This window comes from Chrysemys picta, chromosome 1 (assembly GCF_011386835.1).
Source record: "Chrysemys picta bellii isolate R12L10 chromosome 1, ASM1138683v2, whole genome shotgun sequence".
NCBI classification, from domain to species: domain Eukaryota; kingdom Metazoa; phylum Chordata; order Testudines; family Emydidae; genus Chrysemys; species Chrysemys picta.
Genome location: NC_088791.1, coordinates 31,993,695 through 32,021,151, shown reverse-complemented (window position 1 = coordinate 32,021,151; position 27,457 = coordinate 31,993,695). Strand labels below are relative to the sequence as shown.

At 42.6% G+C, this 27,457-nt stretch overlaps 1 protein-coding gene across 5 annotated transcripts in view; it reads left to right on the top strand.

Moving 5' to 3' along the window:
* The window catches only part of CELSR1 (cadherin EGF LAG seven-pass G-type receptor 1), a 281,721-nt gene that overhangs the window by 31,697 nt on the left and 222,567 nt on the right, over positions 1–27,457 (top strand). The window lies entirely within an intron of this gene.

The following is a 27,457-nucleotide window of genomic DNA, read 5'->3' as shown; positions in this document are numbered from 1 at the left end:
GGCAGGCCCCTTTGCTATTCTCCCTCCTGCGGGTGTGAAACCCTACAGTTTCCCCATAGCTTGAAACTGCCACAGATCCAGTGACACCAATATGTATCTGTGTTACTCATGTCAGCGCCATACAAGACTAAATTTATAATAATTTAAGACCCGTGCATAAATTAGAAACTCCCAGAGTAGAAGACAATATGATTAGCGAAGTGTGGACTCAGAAATGAACAGCTTGATAACAAACTCATTGCTAGTATGTGGCTGTGTTTCTGGATTCCTTTGATTCAACTCTGAACCAATCTTATTTAAAGATATAAGAAATTCTATAAAACCTTGAGTTCAGTATGGTAAAAAGTGTTGAGTAAGCATGTGTATTTACTTGCCCTGGATAAGTCCTGTTGAATTATCTAGGCACTATTTTAACTGATAAGTGAGTGCTGGAGAGCTGATAACCCTGATAATATTTCGAAAATTTCACCACAGCTACAGGGAAGCAGTAGGTACCTGTTGCATTCTTTCACATTTCAGGACAGATTCCTTATTTACTATTTTACTGTCTTTATATAAATACAACTTTTCAAATCAGATTCACCTTCTCTGATTGCAGCACCCTGCTGGATGCTTCTTACTCACGGTGCTCATCATGTGCACTGATGGGGTCAGGATTTGGTTTCACAATTCTTGATCTGAACAAAAGGGAAAGAATACAAAGGGCTGGCTTCTGACATCGGTTATGCTTGGGAAACCCCTCTGGCTTCATTGGTATTGCCCAATAATAGACTGTGACTACACCCTGAAAATCCCCTAACTTTGCAAATCTGGGTAACAGCTCTACTAATGGTAATGCTCCTGGGAGTGAATGATTGTACGGACCAGGCTCCAGGTGGCCAATGGTATTTTAAGCACCGTGTCATCTAAACTTGCTCAGAGTTTCAGCAGCCTGAGCCTTGTCTACACTAGCGCTCCCACTATTGTTAACTGTTGATAGAGCTGAACCCATTTAGCAAATATGGGGAAGAAAGCCTAGTATTGACAAGACCAAAGAGCAGAATTTGGCCACGTGTGTTCCTCTGAATGTGGCCCTACGCAGCACCAAAGTGTCTTTAGATTCGGGCAGGACATCTGGGCATCAGCTAGCTATAATACTTCCTATGGGACAATACCTGCTGAATGGGATTTTGCCAGTACTAGCTTACATTTGGTGAGTGCTAGTGGAGGTGAGTCAAACCAAGTAGGATGACTCATAAAAGTGTGAAAACCTCAGATTGAGACTGAAATTGCCTATCTTATGGTTTGTGAAAATACAGGTCCCACATTCTTAAACACAACTGGAAGTGGCACTCCACTCCTCTTAGAATCAGTATTATTCTTAGAAAGAAGAACAGGAGGACTTGTGGCACCTTAGAGACTAACAAATTTATTAGAGCATAAGCTTTCGTGGACTATAGCCCACTTCTTCTTAGAGCTTTTGGGATTGACTGGTAGACCCTGTTACAGTTTATGGTTAGAGAGAAAAAGGAGGTGTATTGACTCATTAGGTCAAAAGTATCTAATTATCCACTGAAGCTAAGGTTTCTGTTCTTTTCTCCTAAAATCCTCTGTATAATTTTGTTCCTTGTCAGAGCTAGCAGCTTAAAAAGCAGAAGGCGTTCTCATGCTTTTGTTGTCAGGCTCCAGAAGGGTATTGCACTTCCAATGTATGGCACACTACAAGTCATTCTTAACAATTGCGGTGTAAGGTAGAGAAATAATTGTAATGTATAATGGTAAGACAGCTTGGTGAAGCCCAAGGAAGAAATCTGCTTTAATGACTCATGAGTTGTGGGTTTGTTTTGAATCAGCCCATTCTCCACACACAGATCTCCCTCAGTCTCCCTCCTTGTACAGAGGACTCAGATGCCTTTGCAGCCACAAAGGGCTCTTAGGGTACGTCTATACTTACTTCCTGGTCCGGATGTAAGCGATCGATCTTCTGGGATCGATTTATCGCGTCTTGTTTAGACGCGATAAATCGATCCCAGATCGATCCCGGAAGTGCTTGCCGTCGACGCCGGTACTCCAGCTCAGCGAGAGGAGTACGCGGCATCGACGGGGGAGCCTCCCTGCCGCGTCTGGACCCGCGGTAAGTTCGGACTAAGGTACTTCGAATTCAGCTACGTTATTAACGTAGCTGAATTTGCGTACCTTAGTCCAAAGGGGGGGGTTAGTGTGGACCAGGCCTAAGTGGGTCTCAGGATTCATGGACTAGGACAGGGGTTCTCAGTCAGAGGTATGCAGAGGTCTTCTGGGGGGTACATCAATTTATCTAGATATTTGCCTAGTTTTACAACAGGCTACATTTTTATGTAGCACTAGCAGTCAGTACAAACTAAAATTTCACACAGACAATGATTTGTTTATACTGCTCTGTATACTATACACTGAAATGTAAGTACAGTATTTATATTCCAATTGATTTATTTTATAATTGTACGGTACAAATGAGAAAGACAGCAATTTCTCAGGAATAGCGTGCTGTGATATTTCTCTCTCTCTCTCTCTTTTTTAATGTATTTTTATGTCTGATTTTGTAAGCAAGTAGTTTTTAAGTGAGGGGAAACTTGGGGATATGCAAGACAAATCAGACTCCTGAAAGGGGTATAGTAGTCTGGAAAGGTTGAGAGACACTGGACCTAGGGGGAGCGAGCTGAAGTGGACAGGACCAAGGGCACTCACATTATCCTTTCATTGGCTCCGGGGAGTTTATCAGGTAATGTAGCCAGAGGCCCTCTTCCTGTGGTAGGGAAGCCCTGGTAGTCTGACTCCATTTGACCTGCACAGCCAGGGAGCAAGGCAGGTGGGTGCCAAGGGCCCAGAGCATTTGGGAATAGCTTTGTGAGACCACTCATAAGAAAAATAATGGGGAAATAGCAAGAATTATTCTAGTTAGTATTTTCCTGCTGTGTTTTGGTAGAGGATTGGTTGCACATTTAAGCACTGTAAGGTTATAGATGGTCTGATCTCTCTAATCTCCATAGGAAATATGGGTTGCCAATGGTTGCAGTTATGCTGGTTGCACACATTCTCAAGTGCTGGGTGGCCGGCTAGCTCAGGATGCTGTGAGGGAAGGCACTCTGCTATACAGTCGTGTATTTATGCCCCAGTCATGTCCAACAACGTAATAGATTACAGAGGTGTTAACTGCATTGTTCTAAGATGCTTTGAATTTTGTGTTCAATGTATCATTTTTACCGTGTTTACATCATTCTTGAAAAATGTCATTGCAAAGCCTATGTAGCTTTTCCCTAAAAAACTCCCATCCATTGGCATCTGTTGCCACTTGCTGCTGCCTTCTGTCTGAAACATGTCAGGGCCCCTTCATCTTATACTTCGTTGTTCTCTTTGTTCATCCCCCCAGAGTGAGTAACTGAGATACAGTTACTATCAATTTCAGTACTAGAATATTAACTGTATCCCAAACCTCCACTACCATGTTTGAGGAAAACTTAGGGGTCCTGACCTCATAGAGAAATAAAGAACCAGTTGCAGTGGAGACATTTTTATATTTTTGATTGGTGTTTGCTGGCAGCAGATTGGCCCCTGGATGGCCAAAAGAAACCAGTTTACAGTAGGGTTATGCCTAGCAGGATTTACTCTGGAGCAACAAAACCTGAGCTTTCTGCATCCTCCGTGCTTACCACTCCAAGGTGATTGATTAGTCCTCCCCTTACTGTAGATGATAAAAGTTAGCAGTGACCCATGAGCTTCTGTAAAGTTTTGGTGTTTGCTCCTCCATGTGCTTTTGTTTCTCCCAGTTTCCTTTTGGCCTCCCTCAGACACAGCAGTGCCACTCTGTGTTCCATAAGATACTTGGTCAGAAAAATGATGGGGAGGAAGAAAAGGGGAGGCAATGCCTTGGATGCTGAAACCTTCCCTTCCTACCCAGCTAGCTCAATATGTGCCTGTTCAACTGACCCACTACTTTATCTGCTGGGTTGAGAACTAGGAGGAGGGCCATGTATTACTTCATCCACTGGAGAAAGGTTTGGCTTCAGCTAACTTGAAACAGGCTATAAAGTTCAGCCCTTTCCACTTAGAGAAGTAAGACTGAGGACCATTTATTTATTTATTTGTTCAGACTTTCTCTGAGCAGTTAGGCAATGAATCTGAATCTAGTATTTTACTAGTTATGGAACATTTTACTAGTTATGTGATATAACTTTTGAATCTCTAAGAAAATTCCCTGTATTTTTCTCTTACATTCAATGTAGTTTCCCTGATTGAGATTTCCAATTTGCCAAGACAGTGAAAGACCTGGCTGCCCTACCCTTTAGACCTTTTGTTGAATCTTTCATTGTGGTAAAGCTAGGTTAGTAGTGCACTATTACAGTTCTATTGAAGAAGTGCCATATACTTTCCACTAACTTCAGAGGAAAACAGGAATTTTGTAGCCTTGTTTAAAAAATATTATCTAGTCAACAAATTAATTTAGGAAATCTGACAGATTGTGCTTTGGGAGTGGCACAATAAGGGGGCTCTTTGTCACAGCGCTGTAGAGAACAATAGTCTTTCTGAAAGTTGGACCTCAGGGCTTCCTCCTAAAATTAAAGGGAAGATGGTTGGGTAGATCCTGTCCTTAGAGGATTAGATTTGAAATTGTTTCTAGTTACCAGCTAAACCTGTTCAAAAGATTTCACCTGGAAAATGTTTGCCCTGCGGTTTCTTCCTCTCATTATTGTGGAATATGGTGTTTATATGTTTGTAGTGTCTAACACAAACAGGTCCTGATCTTGACTGGGGCCTGTAGCTGTATCTGGAATATAAATTATTATAACAAAAATGTTGCATGGCCTTAAAGAGGACATAACTGAGCAGCTGTTTTGTTTAAAAAATATAATACAATATGTATGTTTAGCTTTTATTCTACCAGTTTTGTTAATAGATGGGAATTTAAAAAAAAATCTTTCAAATATTGTTTCCTTTACAAATGACCGAGCAGCGAATTATTAACTCAGCTTAAAAATGGACACAAAGATTACAAGAGTGCTCTTGACTATGTCAGCTTTGAGTGAAATGTGCCTCTACAAAAGCTGCAGAAAGTTCAGATTGCTTGAGACTCTGCCAAAGGGCTGTCAGCTTTGTTTCTTGACAGACATGGGCCACTTCAAACAGAGCTCACAAAGAAAGTCTGTTTTAATTAAACTAAACTATACTAATTCTGTGTTCCAGAGTTGTATCACAACAACCCTCTTCTAGATCAGTATCACGGGTAATTAAAACTGTATACCATAATCTCCCCAGGAACAACATCTCCCTCGCCCGGCTGAACCAAATGCATGATTTCCTAACAAAAACTTCACATAGGACCTGCTCCTGATCCCATTGGCATCAATGGCAAATCTCTCATTGACTTTATCAAGACCAGACCTGAGCCCATAATGCATACAAAAGTGCAAATGATCCTTAAGAATATTTTCTGTGTTAGTATAGCTCTTTGTGTAGTGTATAAATGCTTATGAGCCCCTCATGGCTTGAATAGCCTCTAACATTATAACACAGACTAAGAAGCTCATGACCAAGGATATTCTGAAAAGGACACAATGGAGGCTGCTGGACTCCATACAGAGAAGAGGCATTAATGAATTCCTGTTGCATAGGAATCAGTGTGGAGGGAATCAGTAGGGTTGTGGTGTGTTTATAAGTTTCTGCCTTTTGTTTTGGTGCTAATGAAGTACACGCTGGCTGAAATGATTATTTCTGGGATTACAGTGCTGCCTGGAGTACTAGAAAGTAGTTCATGTAGCCAGAAAGGCTTCCATAACTCAATAAAGAAATTAGCAGAGTATTTAGAAGTCAGTAATCCATGTACACTACAAGAGCAATTGCCTTTGCTTGGTTTAGAAATACACTAGCAATTATTTTACTATTGCTCACATACGTACACTGTCAGTCTTAAAATTAATTCATATATATTTAAAAAAAAGAACAGGTTTAAGCAGTGCACCATCAGTTATTGTACTAATGATTACATAGCGGACAGCCTGTCCACCTCACCCTCTATGGCAAGACGTTCTTGCCCTGAGTCTCACAGATGTTATGCAATGTACAGCCTGCAGCAGTAAGTGGGAATGTTCAACTCATTGAGATTAAGCCTTGTCATAAGACACTTCCACCTGCCCTTCAGTCTCCGAAAGGCCACACCAAATTCATTCTGCAACTGCTCCAGTGATAGCTAAACATTTCTTTGCATTTTTCCAGCTTCTGATGTATGGCTTCATGAGCCAGGGAAATAAAGGGTAGGCAGGGCCACCAGAATCGTGATTGGCACAGAAAACCATCTGTGTTAACTGAATGATGCAGAAAAATGTCTGGTGTTTCGAAAAGTCCAAGTGTTGTGGGCTTTTCTGGACCAGCCAATGTTTATGTCAGAAAAGTATCCACGAAGGGCTGCATAATCATTGAGAAGTAGCCCTTTTAGTTTATATTCTTAAAGGTGTGAGGCAGGTTGGGGGTGGAGAGTACAGAATAGGGATATGCTTCTCATCTTTTGCCCCAGCATGGTTAGGGAAGCCCAGCTTACTGAATCCATCTGTTATTTCCTGCACATTGGCCAGCCTGATGACCCTGTCTAGCAGGACATGCTTTATCACCTTGCACACCTTGGTGATGACTAAACTCTCCCCCACAGTGGATTTTTCCAACATTAAATTGACTCCCCACCAATCAGGGGTTGTGACTTTTCACATAGTGAGCACCACTCATTTCCCCATGATAAAGGCAGCTCTCATATTAGTGTTTCTGTGCTGCGGGACTGGAACAAACTCCAGAAATGTACCTTTCCACATCCAAAAATAGTGGAGCAGTTGCTGGTCATCCCAGAGCTGCATGATGATTTGGCCCCACCACGTGATGCTCAGTGGATGGGCCCAAAACTGCCACTCCACTGACTGACTTTTGTTCCATGAATAGTACTGATGATGTGTCTGCTGCATTCGCTGTCCAGTCATCCTCAGTTGAGTCTTGAGAGCTGCATCCTTGCAAATGTAACAGGATCATATGCAATTCCCTTGCAGTGGTAAAGAACAGTATGTTTCTCTGTTCTGCAGCCATGTTTGCAGTGGTGAGTGTGTAAAAATGTGAGGGGGAGGGGTGAACAGTTGATTATGGGACAGAACAGAGGGAATTGTGGGCCATTCCCCAAGTTACATACAGGTATCCAGCAATGCACAGCAACTGCTCCACAATACGCAGTAGAAATTTCGCAAAAATAGCACAGCTCTGAGGACACCGGGAAGCCTTGGCACCGGGAAGACTTTTTGCCAGTACTTCTTGATGGCACACAATGCTTTGTGGACACAATGCACTGATATGAGTGGACGAGTGTGAATGCATTCTCCTGAAATAGCTTTGTCAATGGCACTGTGCTGGCAGAACTTTTACTGGGACAACTTTCTAGTGTAGGTAAGCCCTCAGAGTAAACAGTGTAACTTACCACGCTAACTCCTGCTGTGGCCCTCACTGGACCATCACCTTTATTGAGGTCCTTGGTATTTGTTTCCTTCTATGATTATCACAAGATCAGAGGGGCTGAGTTTCCCTTTTTCTGTACTTTGTGCCTCAATTGACCTAGATCAGTGGTCCCCAAACTGGGGGGCGTGCCCCTTAGGGGTGTGCAGAGGAACATTCAGGGGGCACAGTGGGGCGCAGGCCAGCCTCCACGGGGGACGGGGAGGGAGTGCTCCCCAGCTCTGCTCCAGGCCAGCCCCTAGCTGCAGCCCTGCTCTGTGGCTCCCGGCCCTGACCAGGGCCTGCGGCTCTGCTCCCAGCCCTGGCCCTAGCCTCAGCCCCTGGCCACGGCTCTGCTTCTGGCCCCAGACCCACCGCTTGCTGTGACCACAGCCTTGGCTCCCTTACCCCTGTCTGCGGCTCCTGGGGGTGGGGTGCATGGATGGGGGCGGGCCACAATGTGAAAAGTGTGGGGACCACTGACCTAGTTGGACTCTTGAGGGCATTACCATTTAGGCCCTTTTGGAATTCTTCCCTACTCCTCTAACTCGATAATACCCAGCAATCAGCCTCCAATCTGGAGGACTGGACAAGGCTTCCTTCTTAAACCCTTCAAGAGTTCTTGATTGGCAGGCTCTGTTGCCTGTGTACAATAGCTATGCATAGCCCATAGCGGAATATATTGCTTACATAGCTCTGCCTGCCCTGCTGCCCATTGAGCAAGAGGATAAGTTTCAGAAATGTAAGTTAGCTCTCCCATAATTCAGCATAGACCACCTCTTCCAAGCCAACCCAGATTTGCATTTGTTCTTGTCCATCTTTAATAAACTGTATTAAAGTGCCTTTCTGCTTGGTCTGTGGAATTGAACATGCAGGCCTCATTGGATGTCATCTTGAATTGAGACCTTACTGCCTTTTTCTTTAAAGATCTAATCTCTTTGACAATAAAGATGATGATTCAGGGAAGGCCACAGCATGAGTTAGGTGGTGAGTTACAATGCTTACTCTGTGGCCTTATCTACACTAGAAAGTTGTCCCAGTAAAAGTTCTGCCAGCACAGTGCTATTGACAAAGCTATTTCAGGAGAGTGTATTATTTTAGCTCCTTATATAGTTCCCTGGGGCAACAAATACTAGTGAAAATCACAAATATGGGTACAGAGATATTCAGATTTATTTGAATTCCTGCAATACTGAAATGTACAGACCTAATATCTGTATGTGTACCTAAGTATTACTTTTGCAACAGAAGGTTCAGTACAATGTCACACTCTTCTCTCTCTCAGAGAATCAAGTGCTACTCAGATATTTTACACAATATATTCTATACAGAGACCTCCACCAGAAAACTGTACCATTTTTTCCTTTTTAATGTTGTGTAATGCTGAAAACTTCTGTCTTTATATTCATGAATATAAAGAGCAGTCACTGAAATAAAAGTTATACAATTCTCTCTGGAGCACCTTTGTCATTTGGATCATCCTGGGACCAAAGCAGTAGCTTAGAATACGCTGATAACACTTTCCATACTTCAGATTCTAGAGCAACAGCTGGTAGGAATTTTGTGATGTATAGAATTCTTAAAGTATTACATGATGCAGCAGGCTGAATTCAGACTCTGCATAGCAATGAAGTACATTCAGAAACTCCTGCGTTCTAATCGTGGCTCTGTCACTAACATGTTGTGTGACCTTGGGCAAGTCATTTAACTTCTCTGTGCTTTAGCTTCCCCTTCCATAGAGGAAGTAAGACGTAATAAACAAAACAAAAAAAGTAGAAAACAACAATTAATGTTCTCTCAAATCATATTTGATTGTTGGATCAGTGCTGTGGCTATTGAAGAGTCCATTCTGTGATCATGCTCCTAAAGTGTGACACTTAGGGAATAATAAAATGATGTAGGATCACTAATGAGAAAAACCCTTCATTTGTTTAGTCTAGAGAACATGAGTACAGTACAAGAAATGTTATCTAAAATGTTAACTATCTTTTTAAAAGTTGATTCTATTTTATGTGATGGACAGATACATAAACCTGAGTACTTTGCTTGGCAAACTGAGATACTGACAAGTATTAAAGAGGGCCTTTGTTGCAGATTAAAAGAATCTATGGATTTTTTTGTCTCCTCTTTGTATGGATTTTTTTGTCGCCTCATCTGTCTGTATGCAGAACATTTTTGTTGATTTCCAAACTTTCAGGATGCCAAAAATATTACTGACCTAACATTGCTTTTTTAAAAAACATAATTTACTTAGATTCCATCCTTTTTCTTATTCAGTGTTTTCTTTCCCTTTGAGTAGCATTCTTTTTGCCAACATTCACATAAAATTCCCAGTTTTCTTAAAAAGCCGATGTTTGCCAAAACTGTAACCTCATAGATTGTTTTCTTGTCAGTAATGCTTTTAATCATAGTTTTGGCAGAGCCTTGAAACATGCCCTTTCTCAGGAAAGAGTTGTCTGGACTAGAGAAGGATTGGCATTAGAAAAGGGTTGTCATAGTGATTGAAACTTCCTCATTGACATTCCTCTGGAAAAGTAGGCTGCAAGATGCACCTTTGTAGTGCTTTTTTTAAAGCAGGGGACCCTTTAAATTGAAGAGCTCATTTCATTGTCTAAATGCAGATTTCTGTCACTTGTAAAACAATGGTGCTCTGGAGAACTGTTTGTGTATCAATGCTTATTTTAATTACTTTCAACAAGAAGTGTCTCAATGGGAATTAAGTTTCGATTTCACTGGTATTGCCAGGCTCAGATTTTTAGGCCTGTGCATGGATCACAGCTTGGTTCCCTAGATTCATAGAAAAAAGCCGCTAAGAAGACACTCAGATTTAATACTTAGCCATGAATGACCAGCTATGAGCAAGCTTGAAAAGCACAGCTTGGGAAATCTTCCCTGGTAGATGTTCAGTTGTTTGAGAAGAGCTAGTGAAGGTCCAGCATTACTGTGATCTCCCAGGCACACAGACAGACAGTCATGGCCACTGTGAATTACGTTAGAGTAATGTGCAGTTTATGTTTTTAAATTTTATTTAGAGCATATTGAGGATACTAAACAATGCATTTATAGATTATACGCAAGCATCTTTACATAGAAAACACCGTTTGGCTCAGCATACTTTACATATATTTAAATCATTGTTACTTCTGTATTATATTGGTATTTACAGAAAAAGAGTACGAAGATATTCTTAGGATAGGGTCTTAATTGTGCAAGAAAGTATATATCTAGTTGGATGAACTGGGACGAGACAAGAGCAGTACTTGTGGCAGGACAAGCATGAGAAAGGGGGATATAAAAATTCTTCTGGCAGAAAGAAGAATTCTTCTATATGCATCCGAAGAAGTGGGCTGTAGTCCACGAAAGCTTATGCTCTAATAAATTTGTTAGTCTCTAAGGTGCCACAAGTCCTCCTGTTCTTCTTTTTTCTGGCAGAAAGTATCCATGCATACTTGGGCTCCTCTGGTATGACTTATTGCATACTTTTATTAAGGGAGAAATCAGAACTAAGGTTTGTCAAGACTAAACTCTGGGCAACATGGGCCTGTATGCCAAGGGCCCACTTTTTTGACCTAACCGTCTCACAGAAAAAGTCTCATCCCGTGCCCTTTGACGGCAATGGCAAAATCCTCAGTGGTGCAGAATCAGGCTTTAACACTGTACCCCCCAAAAAAATCCAACCTGAAGTTCAATCCCTGATGACATGAGGGAGAGAAACAGATTTTTTTGTATATTTAGTAATTTCTGGAAGTGCTCAAGTCCTGCTGTAATGAGTACCTAATAAGAACCCAGCTCTTGCTCCCCCTGAAATCAATGGGATTTTTGCCATTGACTTTAACAAGAGCAGATTGGTCCCTACTATATCTCTTGATTTCTGTCAGAGTTTGTAAGGATTTTCTTCAAAAATATATTATTGCAGAAGTGCTCAGCCAGGACTCACTTGTTTTACTTCCTTTCTGTAAATGGAGCTTTGCCAAACAAAAGATGGTGACTTCATTATTCGTGTGTTGGGAAAATGCATCTGAGTGGGAGCAGGGCCTGCTTTCGACTGTTATTGGACTCAGATCTGGTGTGTGTTTGGAGATATTAAAGGTGACCTTTAAGCTTTTCAAACTGTGCCATACACGTGCCCTCATTACCGTGCCCATACTCCACTCCCTCAGATACCCTTTGGCAATCTCAGTGGAGTTTCCAAAGATTGAATGGCCAAGTAAACCAAACCCATACTCCTAGAAGTCACCCGTAGGTCAGCGTTGGAGCATGCAGCATGGTAGCTGTGTGGAGAAGCTGGCATGATTGCTGCTGCCTCTCTTAAAACTCTACAACTGTCAGTCTGCATAGTTGCTCGATCCTTTCTTTGGGGCTCAGCAGTAATGAAGTATAACTTAAATGTGGTCTGCTTTATTATCTCAGTGTACGTCCGTGCTTGTCTAACATCCATTTTCTATTTGGGGCCCAGATACACAGTGAATGGCTCACTCAAATACTTAGATTACTATTGCGGGTTATATAGATTAGTAGCCCCCACAGGCTCCAATCAGGATTGACAGATGCTGCTGTTTGCTTATTTAATTAACGTTTGTACCCAAAACACTTACAGTAACTATACCCCTGTTCCTGTTTTTATGTCATACTTCAAAAACCCCAGTGTTCTGCCTTTTGTGCAAGTTGCTGTGTTACAATATTTAACAAGATTCCATTTCCGGGCAAATATAAATTAATTTCAGTGATGGATTTTAGGCAGCACAAAATGGTGATATTTGAAGGAGCTCCTTCATAAAGTAGTCACTATCGATTAATAGTAATTCAAGTATGTTATTCCAAACAAAACAGATCTGACCTTTCTCCTCCAGTTTCCTAGCGTTAAGGGAAATTCAAATCTGGATTCAGTTCTGAGCTTTGTGGCTTGAGCGAATACATACCTTACTATTCCATCTACATTTATTATCCACATGAGAAATTGCTACAAGTACACACTGTAAAATCCTTTTAAAAGAGCAATAGAGCAGGCGGGGAAATGAACTTTAATATTCTCTTTATTATTGCTACCACCAGCACATATATCCTCTCCTGCTGCAGCTAAAATTTGCTGGTTTCCTTGTCCACCTTCACCAGTCACCATGTGAACACATGTATTTGTTTCATTCGGCAGACTTTTCTCCATTTCCCAGGTCTATCTGGCATTTGGTAATTTGAACAAGTGCTCAGTGAATATCATTGTCTCCTTAGTTACTCATAAACAGTCTGAGTGGCAGACCTGCTAAATAGAAAAGGACTGAGCCTTTCAGAGGGCTCACCCGTTACTGTGGTAACCAAGAGTGCTATGCTACATTTGTAAATGTGATCTTTGACCATACAAGAGGGGTGTGGAGGAATTTTCACAGCTCCAGAGAAGACAAAACTCTAATAGTTAGGATGTAAAAGGTTATCTGATACAAGCCAGATGAAACAGGCTTGTTCTGTTGAAAAGCATACATCTCTGCTCTGCAATGAGAAAAAGAATCCAAGTTCTTTTCCTTTCCTTTTCTTATGAAATATGAGTGAAGACTTTTTTCCTCTTTATAATTTTCTTAAACATGTTTCCTTTGGCTCTAGTATGAGCCTCAGGAATGATGACAATGCTTTTCATCATTGATTAATTACAAGATATATAAGGCATTTGAGTTGGCCATTATGCCTGTGTGTATTAGAAAGAAATGTAATTTCTGTGTTCTCATCAGTGCCAGTTAAGTGATCTCTTTTAACAAGTGTGATCAATCCAAGCCTCAGAGTAATTATCATGTTTAATATCCTGAGCAAGAAAGTGTACCTACAAAAAAAGCAGCATCAGGTTGTATGCATACAGATTTAGGAACAAAATAACACACAGAACACCACTTCATTACTTCATGACTATTCAGCAAACACAATATTTTAGTGTAAAAGTCAGAGTAACGGGTGTATCACGAGCAGGAGGATGTGTGTCCAGAGTACCTTGTGCTCCACTGATTCTTGGCTGCATATTGGCCCCTGGTGAGATGGTACCAGTCAGTCTAATATAGTTTCCATGAGGGGCCAAACTGGTCCCTACTTCTCCTAGAATTAGGGGAATGCAAGCTTGGCTCTGTCCTCCTCCCCCTGTTTGGGTCTTGTGCCAAACACAGCTCAGGATGGCGGGGAGTGGCGTGGGGTTAGTGTGCACACACTTTTTGCTTACAAAGTCATGTTGCAGAAGTAGGGTTTGAGGAAGGAGATGAGGATAGACTTTAGGAGGATGTCCCAAGCAGAAGGTACAGAGATGTCTGTGTAGGAAGGGGAACCAAGGTATCAAAATTGGTGTGGTTGGTGTGATTTGTGCATCCTTATGGGCTAAAGTGCCCCAAACTGGAGTTAGTAGTCCAGATATGGCCTCACCATGGTTTTGTACCATAGCATACTGGATTCCGTTTAGTGTAGCCAAGAATTCTATTAGCCCTTTTTTCCCTTGATAACTTCTGTCCTTTTAATTGGCAGTACATTTTAGTTACCCAGCATCATATATGTTGTTTTAGATGTCAAGTGCATTACTTTACATTTGCTTGCATTAAAATCCATCTGCTATTTCATAGGCCACTTCATTAAGGCCAAACACTACTGGTTTTAGAGAATCACACAAGTTGTCCTGCATAAGTCGGTGGCTCTTTTCACAAGAGTGAGGTGATCCCTAATGTATTTCTAGCCTTCTGTACACAATCTGTTACTGCTTTCCTTTAACTTTTTTTGGAAGTTTAACAGGACTTTGTGAGACAAAAATAGTGTACACGGATTAAATTGAAGTGAAAGCATCTCTCATCATGATAGACCTCTCAATAAGTCACTATATTTTTCATGTTTCTAGAATGTAATATGATGCTGAGCTGATACCAGTTTCATAAAATAAATACCTCCTTTCAAATGTAAACTAGTTTATGGTAGGTTTTAGCTTAAAGAACTTTTCAACAATCAAGTTGGAAAGGGCCCAGAATAGTTTTGGAACACAGAAAGTACAATGGCACATTATTTATATTACCACTGCTATGGCAATAGTAAACAGGAATAATTTTGGAAATGCAAAGAAATCTCTTATGCTAAGATCCTTGTGTCTACACACACAAAAGTGTTCCAAACTATTTTTGGAGCAGTCCTGCTTTTATCAGGGTTAAATCCCAATTTTAATTTTAACTTTCAGCCTGAACTGTGGAATGCATAGTTAGAGGCCAACATGTTGCTTGAGACAGTTTAGAATAGCACTAGTATGGATGCATGGCAAATTGGCCAGGGTGAATCATGATTCAGCCTGACTGGTATGAGTTCAGTGCATGGTTTCCAGTTAAACCAGTACAGTTACAAATAGTGAAACTACTCTGTAGTGCAGACAAGGCCTTAGTAGAGATACCGTAGCACTATCACGTAGCTTTAGAATTCTGTAACCATGAAAAATTTGGGGTAATTTCCATCAACTTTCCGGCGAGATCCTACAAACTCCTACTCGTGTGAATGGTCCTTTCTCATCTGAGCAGCTCCATTAAATTAATTGGGACTATTGGTGTGAGTACCAGGCCTGCAGAATCCCACAGTCAGACTTCATGTTCCTACAAGACCAGGGAATTTATTATAGGCAGCTGATCTTTTTACTGTAGTCTTTAAATGGTTCTCTTACAATTCTGACCAGTTGCTTGATTATCCTGTTTTTATGCTTATTTTGCCTTTCTGAATATTCCTAGGTGTTTATGCTGTTGAGATCCATTGTTATCAGAACCAATATTGTGATAAACGTAATGTCCTAACAATAATTTCTATAACTGAAATACTAAGTTTACTTATACAATGTCTCTAAAAGACTGCCATATCCTATTTATTTGTCTCTGGTTAGGATTAACTACTTTTGTTCATCCATCAGGTACATCTGTTCGTCATTTATACCTTGTCTGGTTGTTTTATTAAGTATATTACACTGATATAAATTCCTTGGGACAGGGACTAGCTTTATTTTTTTGTCTTGTACATTACGGAGCACATAATTGATGCCTTATTAACAACAGTAATAATAATAGTAGCAAGTTTCACTCAGAAGCCAGCAGGCCTAATAGGCAGGCTATGGCTTGACAGTTGTTGCACCCTATAATGGATTTCACTCAGGAGCTAGCAGGCCCAGTGGGAAGACCATGCCTGTCAATTCCTTGGTGCCCTAGATGGACAGAGGGGTAGAGAGATGGTAGGGGGACCTGAGCCTCCCACCAGGTCCTGGTCCAGGACTCAAGAGGGGGCATGCAATGACTGTTGCCTCTTCCTAGTGCTCCTAATGTGCTTCCTGTTGCACCAGACTTCCCTGAGCTGCTTCCTACCTCCCCACATTCTTTTCGGTTTGGGGTGTGTCACAGCCCACTTTCCCTCCAGCAGGAGTCCCCCTCCCCAGTGGGAGTCAACTGGACATTTCCCAGCTCTCTTCCTAGTGTCCAGTTATTCTCCCTCAGCAGGGAGTGGGGGAGGGAAAAGGGTCATTCCTTTATCCTCCCAGTTGGGTCTCACCTATAGTTCAGACCTTCTCCTATAGATCAGTTTGTCCACAGAAGCTGCAAACTGGCTTTCTCCCTTCAGACAGCCTCTCCTTCACTCTCCCTCCTTGTTTGACTGTCAGAGTCCCCTTTTGAGCACATCCTCCACTTGAAGCAGGCACCACAGCTGCTGAAGGATGGGGTCCTCTTGGCCCAGTACCGCTCCTTCACTCCCTTAGTCTCTGTGTGAGATGCAGACCTTAGCTGGAATTGATATGCAAACTAGATACAATCAACTCAGGATTGAATAAGGACTGGGAATGGCTGAGCCATTACAAACATTGAATCTATCTCCCCTTGTAAGTATTCTCACACTTCTTATCAAACTGTCTGTACTGGGCTAGCTTGATTATCACTTCAAAAGTTTTTTTTTTATCTTACTTAATTGGTCTCTCAGAGTTGGTAAGACAACTCCCACCTGTTCATGCTCTCTGTATGTGTGTGTATATATATCTCCTCAATATATGTTCCACTCTATATGCATCTGAAGAAGTGGGCTGTAGTCCACGAAAGCTTATGCTCTAATAAATTTGTTAGTCTCTAAGGTGCCACAAGTACTCCTGTTCTTTTTGCGGATACAGACTAACACGGCTGCTACTGTGAAACCTACCATTAAAATCAATTGTTCTGGAGGGCACTTAGCCCATTTTCAAGATCAGGCCTTGTAATGTCTTTTTTACTTATAGCGGGTCAAACTAACTTGCTGACTGTAGTAGATTCCTAGATTCCAAGGCCAAAAGGGACCATTGTGATCATCTAGTCCAGTGGTTCTCAACTATTTACCATTATGGGCCGTATCCAATACTACCTCTATGGCCCTGAGGATGTCACATGGGTCACAGCTCTGTGCTGATTGGGCCACAAGCAGCCCGCGGGCCACAGGTTGAAAACCACTGATCTAGTCTGACCTCCTGTATAATACAGACCATAGAACTTATCCAAAATAATTCCTATAGCATATCTTTTAGAAAATATCCAAGCTTGATTGAAGAATTGTCAGTGATGGAGAATCCACCACGACCCTTGGGAATTTATTCCAATGGTTAGTTACTCTCACCATTAAAAATTTATGCCTTTTTTCCAGTCTGAATTTGTCCAGGTTCAACTTCCAGCCATTGGACTGTATTATACCTTTCTTTGCTAGATTGAAGAGCCCATTATTAAATATTTGTTCCCCATGTAGATACTTATAGACTGTGATCAAGTCACCCTTTAACCTTCTCTTTGTTAAGCTAAATAGACTGAGCTCTTAATCTATCACTATAAGGTAGGTTTTCTAATCCTTTAATCATTGTTTTGGTTCTTCTCGGAACCCTCTCCAGTTTAGCAACATCCTTGAATTGTGGGCACCAGAACTGGACACAGTATTACAGCAGTGGTTGCATCAGTGCAAAATACAGAGGTAAAAAAAAACCCTACTGCTCCTCCTTGAGATTCCCCTCTGAATGAGTCCCAGGACCATGTTAGCTCTTTTGGCCACAGTGTCACACTGGGAGCTCGTATTCAGCTGATTATCCACAACAACCCCTAAATCTTTTTCAGAGTCACTGTTTCTCAGGATAGAGGCGCCAATTCTGTAAGTAAACATAGGAAGTCACTGGGTTCTATTCTGCCATGGCTTATAGTACATGCAGCTGCACTGAAGTGAATGAGATTACACAGTATGTAAATCAATGCAGAATTTGGCCCATAGTTTTAAAGATGCTAATGGTCCTGCCATTTTTATTTACTCAGTTATAGTTTGTGTGGTCACTCAAGGAAATTAGTAGCTCTTTCAAGAGTATTTTGGTTTTGCTTTATAAAATGCTTTATTTTCCCCCAGTGTTTGTTATAATGAATTCCTGAAAACGTCATCAGCAGGGTTCATTGGGTGTACATTGCATATACTTCCATTGTAATTTAATATAATTGTCTTGATAAACATCAAACAATTTTAGGAATCAAAAACCTTCGTTAGGATACATTTGGGATTGAAAGTGGAATCTATCTGACACTCAGAAAATATAGTATAATTTCAAGAGAATAACTCTTCTGCCTCAAAAACATTTCAAAAATATGTAAGTTTGGAAATGAACAGTTAAGAGACACAGCAACTTTATACATATGGTACCGTCTTTCCCCATTTACTGTTGCCCCATGCAAACTGCCCTGTGCGAATGTGTGGCCTGCAAAATTTCTTGTGGAACTAGGGTAAAATTCGGACTCCAGTGAAGTCAATAGGAGTTCTGCTACTATCTTCAATGGTCTCTACTTTGAGCCTTAACTATTGAACGACTACTACCGCTACAGAATGGTGCAAGTTATATGTTGATGAATCTGGGAAAGATAAGTTTAGATCTAAAATTCTGACAGATAAGGTCTGTGCTCCAGGTTCAAAGTTTCTTTTTCTGAACAGTTTCTGAACTGATGCAGAATATCCATGATTTATATTCACCATTAGAGCTTGCTGTTTCGTATATAGTTCAGGGAATGAGGAAAATGTCACAGTGGGCCTGACCTACCCCATCTCTGGAAAAACCCATATTGGGGGAAAAGATGCTTGAAAAGTGATGTAAGGCCCTTGGTATGGTATAGCTGTCATGTTGCCCCTCCAGCACATGACATTTATGGCCCTTTGACAATCTGTCAAAGCTGATGTGCGATGTAAATTGCTGCTGCTCTGTCTCTTTCTTGCAGGGCACCATTAGTTAGGATCAGATTCTGATTTAATTTACTCTGGCTGATGTAAACTCCACTAGAGTTCATGGTACCAGTGTAATCTCAGTGTAACTGAAATTAAAATTTGTGTTTTATTTCGTGGAAATCTGATATGAACAGGCATAACAGAGAGCAGAATCAAAGCGGTCAAGTAACTTTAGCAGGTAAAATTTGGGGATGGTGGGTGGTGATTAACTATGCACAGTGGGAGGAAAGCGGGAGCAATGAAGGTCTCCCATTTTCTTTCATAAGTTGCGACACTCTTTGTTATTACTAAAGCTAACCTGTGTCCAAGTAAAAGAAAGTGAAATGGAGATTAGCTTTGTTGGTTTGATCCCCAGAGGGTGCTAATTTCAGTGGGAGTTGAAAGGGCTCAGAATCTCTCAGGACCAGTCCCTTTGTATCTTAGGCCCCCTCCCCCATTTTGTGTTTGTAGTTTCTCACTTGGGGATGATGTGACTGCTCTAAGCAGATCACTGCTTTCCTTCGGTGCAGATGATTAAAGCATTTGCAAAATGTGAGCGACTGTTATTGGGTGACTGTGTGTGTACTGTAAATGGTGATAATTTAACTGTGGTCTTTAAATAAGCTCCTATACCAGTTTAAGGTGTTGCTGTTACAGTTAATGGGACTTTGGCATCCAAATTCTCTAGGCAGCGTTGAACTTGTCAGCCTAAATTAAAAAAGAAAAAAAAAAAAGGCTGCTAAGCTAATGTTAGGGGTCTAACTTAAGACCAAAAAAACAAGACGATTCAGCATCATTATCTCTGTCTGTCGTACTTGGGTATTACAGCTAATATGATTCTTTACAAGAGGTCCTTAAACCAATGTGTGATCCAGGCCTTGGATAAAAAACCAATCACGTTAACAAACAGATATGTAACACGTTCTGTACGAGATTTCTCAACCTCCTGTGTTTTCATTTCAAAATCGCTTGCTTTTAGTAAAAAAGATATTTCAGCTACATAACATGAGGCTCTTTCAGCTGTATACCATGTTGCGCCAGTTTTAATACAGAACCTAATTCCGCCATACTTACATTGAAGGTCCCTTTGTTTCAAGAGTAGTCTTAATGAAATTATTGGAAGTAAGGTATTACTCAGCATGAGTTAATGTGGCAGAACCATCTGTTAGTAATTGATTGGCCTGACCAGGAGGCTCCTGCTAGTTCCGCTGAAATATTGACCATTTCCAAACTCTAATATATGGCCCATATCAAAACTCAGCTAAAGCTGTTTTCAGTCAGAATATGAAAAACACTTTTGTCACTCAAAGAACTACTTAGGGCTAGTCTGCACTGGCAATGCTCTTTAACCTGGCTTGTGTGGTCGCGGCGCAGCGCTGGGAGAGAGCTCTTCCAGAGCTCTAAAAAAATCACCCCCACAAGGGGCATAAATACCAGCGCTTGTCTATGCTGGCAGTTTACAGTGCTGAAACTTGCTGTGCTCAGGGGTGTGTTTTTTCATACCCCGGAGGGAGAAAGTTGCAGCGCTGTAAATTGCCAGTGTAGACAAGCCCTTACAAAAGTATAGCTGGAAAAGTCATCTGGGGCATTGGGAAAAGTGCATTATGGGCTGGGTCCTGCACCATTTGAGCTAATGTGAATTTTAACTTTAGCTTGGATGGGAGCAAATGCAAGCCTCCGGCCTAATCTACACTAGACGATTAGGTCAGTTTAACTATGTCAGTCAGAGGTGTTAAAAATCAGGAGTGTTTAAGCCAACCTAAGTCTCCATGTAGACAGCACTAGGTCGATTGGAAGAATTCTTCTGTTGACCTAGCTACTGCCTCTCAGGGAGTGTGGATTAGCTCCGCTGATGGGAGAACCCTTCCCGTTAGCGTAGGTAGTATCTACATTGAAGCGCTACAGCTGTGCTGCTGTAGAGTTTTAAGTGTAGATAAGCCCTTATTTGCTGGTGTCTGAGGACCCAACTACGGCAACTCTTATGGTAATGAGTATTTACTCTTGTGAATAATCCCATTAACTTCATTGGGGCTACTCATGTGAGTAAATGCTTACCAATTTGAACAAGAGTTGCATAACTCAGCCCTAAATTAAAATTCATCAACTAATTTACGTGATCATTTATTTTAAATGATGCAAGACAAGACTTGTGTGCCATATTTCAGGCTGATGAAATCTGAAGAGCTTTATAATAAAACAGCGACAGACTATAAACTACAACAACACTGTAGGGGACAGCTATAATTAGGTGGAGCTATAAAATGGTGTACTGTGAGCATGCATTGTCAACATACTTCACTTTCAGAATTTTAATTAGGAGTTAACAAGTTTACATTTGATGAGCAAAATTCTCCTCTCAAGCCTATGCACACAGCTCCTATTGACTTCAGTAGGATTTGACTTCAATGGAAATTGCATGCGTGTTTCTGATGGCACAACTTGGCTCAGTGTATTTTGTTCTCAAATAACTCCAAGAGGGAATTTTATACCAGAGACCACTTTCTAATCTGTCTGATTTAAAGATAATCCATTCATTGTTCACATGGTTTTCATAACTTTTCTCACTGTGTTTTGCTAAATACCACAGAGACTTTTATTTGACTAATGTCTTCTCCATGATCACTCTTTTTCTCTTCCCAATTGATCTTCCAGTAGAGCTGTAGGGCTAAATTCTGCCCTGACTGACCCCTTGTACAACCTCCTTGACCTCAGTGGATTGCGCAATGTATAAATCAGTACAGAATTTGGCCTGTAGTATTGAGTTTGTAATATATTAATAATGTAATAAGCTCAGGAATATGACTTTACTGCAGGATCATGCAGGGGTAGCAATGCTTTGAGGGAGAAAGCCCTGATTTGTTGTTTTAATATCTGCAAAAAAGAATCACAGAAAATTACTTGCCAAATACAATATATTCCTTTTAAAAACATGCTTTTAAAAACTTGCTACAGTTTAAAAGTGTTTCTTAAAAAGAAGCACTGTCAGACTTCAGCAAAAGTTACCTACATTTTTGTGCAAAGCTAGTTCACCCTCATTACTTTTTCTATGGAGCATTCCCTTTTCCTATTTATCATCATGAACTAGGAGAAAAGTGGAGTGTGAAGAGAAGCTGTTTCCATTCTAATCAACCAATTAATTTGTGGCCCTATTGTGATCCCCGTGCATGTGTTGGTTAGCAGTGATTCACATGAGTAGCCCCACTGATTTCAATAGCATTGCAGGGGTAGGTATCTCCTGACCTCCATGGTCTGTAGGGCAGCACGACTCCTGCAGGTTGCCCATTGGCTACTGCCCTGATGGTTCTCTTCATTAGCATTATGTTTCTGACATTTATGTGACGAGGATTTATAAACTGATTAATACTTCCTAATTAAATAGTATAAAAATATATTTATATTGATTATGTTTTAATGATGATAATCTGTTCAACTACATTGCCCTGTGGAGATGTCCCAGAGAACGAGTTGGTTTCTTGGACAGCTGTGTCCCAAACTGTAGTTTAAGATTATGACTTTGACTTTGGACCTGACATGAATGGGAAGCCAGTGGGGTTGCAAGGCCCAGATATGTAGCACTCTGCATGGATACAAATTTATATCCGTGGATATAAATCGGTATCCGTGGAAATGCAGGGCTCTCCCAGGAACCGCAGGGGTGAAAGGAGCAGAACGTGGGGCCACCACTCCCAGGAGCCAGTGCCCCATGCCAGCAGCTCCTCCGGCACAGTTGAACTAGCCCCAGCCCTGCCCCCTTCCCTTCCACGCAGCTCTCTGTGTCTCCTGTCTGGGGGAGTGCGTGCCCCTTAAACACAAGAACGCAACCAGGGACAGCTGCCGGTGAGCCTGGTTCCCGCCCCAGTGGGCGGGGCTGGGGCCTATGCAGCCGCGCCAGAGGAGCTGCCGGCGTGAGGTGCTGGCTCCTGGGAGCGACGGCCCCATGTTCTGCTCCTTTTGTCGCTGCGGTTCCCGGGAGAGCCCTGCGGTTCCATGGATACCGATTTATATCCACGGATATCCGCATCCGCGGGTATACATTGTATCCGTGCAGGGCTCTACAGATATGTGCTTGCACTGGCCTATGTTGGTGATGTTCAGGAATGTTGCCTGGTGAACTGGTTGTAACCTTGATATGGCAGTTACATTCAGTCTCAGGTACAGAGAGCTGGTGGTGGCTAGAGTGTAGATGACTCCAGGGTAGGTTATTGTCTGGGAAGAAAGGACACCATCTCCTTAAGAGAGCAAAGTCTTTTTGTGATATCCAATTAAATGTGGTTTGCTTCAGTTAAAATAATTAACTCAGAGCACTAGGAAGACTTGATGCAACAACCTTATCCAACAAGGTTTAGCAATTTCTATCCTGGTAGCTGAAAGGACTGTTCTTAAGAAGTGGAAGTCAGGATCTGCCCACCAGGTCCTCAAGTTTTGCAGCGCTACTGAGTGAATGCCCACCCGAGTTGTTCTGTCTTTTTCAGTTGTCTGTTCCATAGTCATCACCCAGCAGCTGATGGAAAAGATGGCTTGATGCAAGGACTAACTGAAAATAATATTGAAAGATTTGGCTACATATGAAGGAACTACACACTTTAGCTCCCAGCCCCAAGATCCTCTTTGCCCCCAAATCTCCAGTCCTCAAGGGCACACACACAATGTGATTTTTTTGTTCATTGTTTGAAGTTTTTCTGGGACCAGGGGAATAAGGAAGTGCATAATGTAAGGCCTCTTTATTTTTAAAATACTTGTCTTTGTGTATTTTGTATAACTTGTGCTGACTATCTTTATGCGTAGTTATCTGCAATTCAATAGTACATAATTAGCTGTAATTGCTGTGCCTTTTTGGCCCTGATTTTTATCAGTCTTATTTTTGCCTCTGATTAAATGCAGGCACTATTAACTGAAGTCCCAGTTGCACCCTTTAGGTGCTTAATTGCCTGATTTGAAGGTGCAGTCTGGTACATAGGCATCTAAAGGTATGCCTTCACTACAGAACTAACACAGGCTTTTACTCAAGTGTATACAGTTTCTGATTATCTATAATTTCACTTTTATGTATTAACACACTTGTCTTTTTGACAGGTTTTATTAATTAAATGAAATGGTGGTGATGAGTAAATATTTTTGCCTAAAGATAATGGGTGAAAACTAGGAAGGTTTTGGCTGAGCATGATACTCACAGATACCTCATATGCCCTAGGGGCAACATGCCAGAGTGAAGTAAGAGGAGAACCTTGTAAGCATGCTGAGATTTCAGTGTAATCTGATTCGATATTGAAAACAATATTTGGGTTCCGGTGCCAGAGGGTAGCCCCCATTATTTTGTAAAATACTGCAGTATCTTTAGTACTGGGTTAGATTTATACCATGTAGAATACAGGCTTGATCATGTCATTCTTACGCATGTGAGTATTCCTAACTCACACGATTACTCTCACTAGGCCAAATTCTGAAGTCCTTGCTCTGTATTTACTTGGAGATTAATCCTTACCCAGGCAAATGTCAACTGACTTCAGTTAGGGTTGCCAACATTCTAATTGCACAAAACCGAACATCCTTGTCCCGCCCCTGCCTCGCCCCTTCTTTGAGCCCCCACACTTACTCCATCTCCCCTCCCTCTGTTGCTCTCTCTTCCCCACCCTCACTCACTCATTTTCACCAGGCTGGGGCCGAGGTTTAGGATGTGGGAGGGGGTGAGGGCTCCGTCTGGGGATGTGAGCTCCAGGGTGGAGCCAGAAATGAAGAGTTCAGGGTGCAGGAGGGGGCTCTGGGCTGGGGCAGGAGGTTGGGGTGCGGAGGAGGGTGAGGACTCTGGCTGGGGGCATGGGGATGACAGGTTTGGGGTGCAGAGGGGGCTCTGTGCTGGGGCCGAGGGGTTTAGAGTGTAGGAGGGGGCTGAGGGCTGGGCAGGGCCGGATTAAGGCAGGGGCTTTAGGGGCTGCAGCCCAGGGTCCCGGTTCAAGGGGGGGTCCTGCAAAAATAAAGCACAGTCAGCGATCTCCATCCCCGGCCACTAAAAGTCCTGCGGTGCAGCAGAGCTCAGGCAGGCTGCCTGCATGCCATAGCCCCACGCCGCTCCCAGAAGCGGCCGGCTGCTGCTAGCACATCTCTGAGGCCCCTGGCGGGTGGGGGGAGGTGGCTCCATGCGCTGCCCCCATCCCCAGCACCATCCTCACAGCTCCCATTGGCCGAAAATCAGCCAATGGGAGTTATGGGGGTGGTGCTTGCGGGTGCGGGCAGCGCATGGAGACACGCTGTCCCCCCCACCCCAGGGGCTGCAGAGATGTGTTAGGAGCCCACCTCTTCCGGGAGCAGCATGGGGCTATGGTAGGCAGGCAGGCAGCCTGCCTGAGCCCTGCTGCACTGCTGGCCGGGAGCTGCTTGTGGTAAGTGCCTCCCAGCCAGAACCTGCACTTCGCACCCCTTCCTGCACCTCAACCTCCTGCCCCGGGTCAGAATCCCCTCCTGCACCAAACTCCCTTCCTGACCTGGCACCCCCTCCTGCACCTCAACCCTCTGCTCCAGCCCCCTCCTGCACCCAAACCCCCTCCCAGGAAAAAGACTTGTATGCAGGGGCCCCACCAAATCTAGTAGCCCCGTGCCCACAGGAGAGTTAATCTGGCCCTGGGGCTGAGGCATGGGGTTGGGGCGCAGGAGGGGGTGTGAGCTCCGGGAGGGTGTTTGATTGCAGAAGCAGCTCAGGGCTGGGGTGGGGGGGGTTGGGGTGCGGGAGAGGGTTCAAGCTACAGGCTCCGGGCAGCACTTAGCTCAGGTGGCTCCCGGGAAGCAGTGTAATGTCCCTCCAGCTCTTAGGTGGAGGGGAGGCCAGGGGGCTCTGCAAGCTGCCCCCGACCACAGGCGCCGCCTCTGCAGCTCCCATTGGCTGCAGTTCCCGGCCAATGGAAGCTGCAGAACTGGTGCTCGGGGCGGGGGCAGTGCACGGATCCCCTGTGGCCGCCTCTACGCCTAGGAGCCAGAGGGACATGCCGGCCGCTTCCTGGGAGCTGCACAGAGCCGGGTAGGGAGCCTGCCAGCCCCGTGCCAAATCGGACACCTGGCAACCCTAACTTCAGTTGGAATTGGCGTGAGTAAGGATCTGGTTTAGATCTGATTGGAAACAACACTGGCTGCATGCAGATTAAAGGAGGTGCCATGCCACCATCATCATCTGGGATTCCAAGAGCAGAGAAGGACTCAATGTCTGCCTCCAGATTGTTATCCTCAGTTTTAAGGACTGGAGCCAGCTCTGCCATATTCTCAAGATCCTTGTTCCAGGCTGCTGCTAAGATCCTTCTTACCTGGATTCAGTCAGTTTGCCTCATTCAAGTCCCAGTCTTCCTGGGTACCCAGGAAGAACAGACACCTTGCTGGAAACTTTATCAAAATTAAACAGAATGACTTTTCCACCATACATCACTTTTGGAGCTGGGAGTTGGAGTGTAAGTAACTCCTCTATTTTACCTACCATCACTAGCTTAAAATGTTGAGACTGATTTTCTCTTTTCTTCTGATGTTGCGTGCTTTTATAAACCATTATGCAGAAGCACATTCTCAGCACTGTTAGATGTTTTTGGAAAGCAATTCCACACATTCTTAGCTTTGAAAGTGATCAGGCAGAAAGGCAGTGTCTAATGCAGAATGATTTAGCATTGTTCCATGAGCAAAGGAATAGAAGACCTTAAACAACTACTGGCTGTGTACATGAAGAAAGCGATTACACATAGTTGTGTTAAGTCCTAAAAAGGATCAGTCAGCATTTTGCATTTTGGAAATGTGCTTCCCTCTTTAAAAGTCAAATATGTTATATATTCAAATGTTAATCATGGTAATGCAACAATCAACCAGTATCCCTGTATTAAGGTTCCTTCCCCACTCTGAACTCTAGTGTACAGATGTGGGGACCTGCATGAGAACCTCTAAGCTTAAGTACCAGCTTAGATTTGGTTTTGCTGCCACCACCCAAATTATTTATGAGTCATTTGGGAAACTTTTTGTTTACCTTCCCCCCAGAATATTTCCCCCCTCCCCAAGTACTATAACCCTTCCCTGGGTAGCCTTGAGAGACTTTTTCACCAATTTTCTGGTGAATACCGATCCAAACCCTTGGATCTTAAAACAAGGAAAAATCAATGAGGTTCTTAAAAAGAAGGCTTTTAATTAAAGAAAGAAAGGTAAAATCATCTCTGTAAAATTAGAATGGAAAATAACTTTACAGGGTAATTAGATTTAAAGAGCCCAGAGGAACCCCCTCTAGGAACAGAGGTAAACCCTCTAGCAAAAGGAACATTTCCAAGTTGAGAAAACAAAATAAACCTAACACGCCTTGCCTGGCTGTTACTTACAAGTTTGAAATATGAGAGACTTGTTCAGAAAGATTTTGAGAGCATGGATTGATGTCCGGTCCCTCTTAGTCCCAAGAGGGAACAACCCCCAAAACAAAGAGCACAAACAAATGCCTCCCCCCTCAAGATTTGAAAGTATCTTGTCCCTTTATTAGTCCTTTGGGTCAGGTGTCAGCCAGGTTACCTGAGCTTCTTAACCCTTTACAGGTAAAAGGATTTTGGTGTCTCTGACCAGGAGGGATTTTATAGTATTGTACACTGGAGGGTTGTTACCCTTCCCTTTATAGTTATGACACCCTGTGTAACAGTTACTTGTGTTAAGTAGGAATATCACCTTTAAATCTCAATATTGTGAAGGATTAAAATCTCAATAAGTTTACCACTTCGTTCAAGTGGTCTTTATCTGTGTCTTTTTAAAATTAACTTTCTCCAATCTG